We start from the raw sequence: 1,263 nt of genomic DNA on the forward strand, positions 1-1,263 counted from the left end.
TCGTCTCGCGATTGTATCTCGGAACTTTTCGGTTCGCGTTACTCGGGCTAGCAATTCCAACCGCGGCGGTCGCGGTACCCCTCGCGGGCTTACGCGACGAACGATACGCGAGGTCGGGAAGCAGGGACTTCTCCGGCGCGACGGTATGTCGAGGTCGGTTCGCGGTTTCGTCGATCACTTCTAATCGGGTGGCCAGCTGCTCTAACTCGGTAAAAGTCGAAAACTCATGTCGGCGAATAATACGCTGCGACTGCGCTCGTAGATTGCGGTGCGTGTGATCTAATTGATCGCTCAGACTCCACGGCGGGCTTAACCGATTGAACATGGCCTGCATGCACGTGATATAATCGGCGGCAGACTCATGTTCTCCCTGCTCGCGACGCAGAACCTCGTTGCGGAGCGCGCTCTGAAAGTCGGGATCACCAAATCTACTACGCCACGCGGTCTCGAAATCTTCCCACGCGCGTAGTTCCGCCCTTCGATTTTGGAACCAGTAGGACGCGATACCCGTTAAGAAAAAAGGCAGACACCGAAATAGTTCCTCGTCCGATACCGGGTATAACTCGCGACCTTCTTTAACCTTTGTCAAAAACGCTTCCGCGTCACTCCCGCGCGCACCGGAAAACGAAACGTTCCCCTTGCGCAGCGCGTTGCACATGTCATTTGCCGCGTGACGCGAAGACGTACGGTTGTCGCGCAAGAAGATTGGCGGCGATCCCGTTTGCGGGTCAGCGAGGAGGTCCTTGCTACCGGTCTGATTCTCGGCAGTGAAACGGCTGGGACTGTCCGGCGCTACGGCCGCGGAGGTCGAGGGGCGTAGGAAGTTAGACGCGCCCTCCCCAGTATTCGCGGCACGAGTGGTCGCCGGCCCTAAACGCACGTTTAATTCGTGACGTAAAAGATGATCCTGCAGCGCGATTATATCACCTTCGGCGTCTATTCCCCTCCGCGCTAATTCATCGCGCAATGACTCTAATGGCAGCTTATAGATCCACCCGAAACGCGAACCTTCCTCTGACATTTTGCTGACTCACGCAAACACGGTGGCCTAAATATTTTCGATAATACTTCCGGCGTACAACCAGCGAGAAACAAGGGTACTCGGTACGAAATTCAAACACGTCGGCTTGCTGCGTGCTTTCCTCTCCCGGTCGCTTCACGGTCACGGTACAGCACGATGCGGCACGTGAAACAAACAAGTATTCGCGAAAACAGAATTTGAAACGACCGATACTCGCAATGACAACGCGTGAAACGTCCAAC

The sequence above is a fragment of the Wasmannia auropunctata genome, unplaced genomic scaffold, assembly GCF_000956235.1.
Source record: "Wasmannia auropunctata unplaced genomic scaffold, wasmannia.A_1.0 LD336078.1, whole genome shotgun sequence".
NCBI classification, from domain to species: Eukaryota; Metazoa; Arthropoda; class Insecta; order Hymenoptera; family Formicidae; genus Wasmannia; species Wasmannia auropunctata.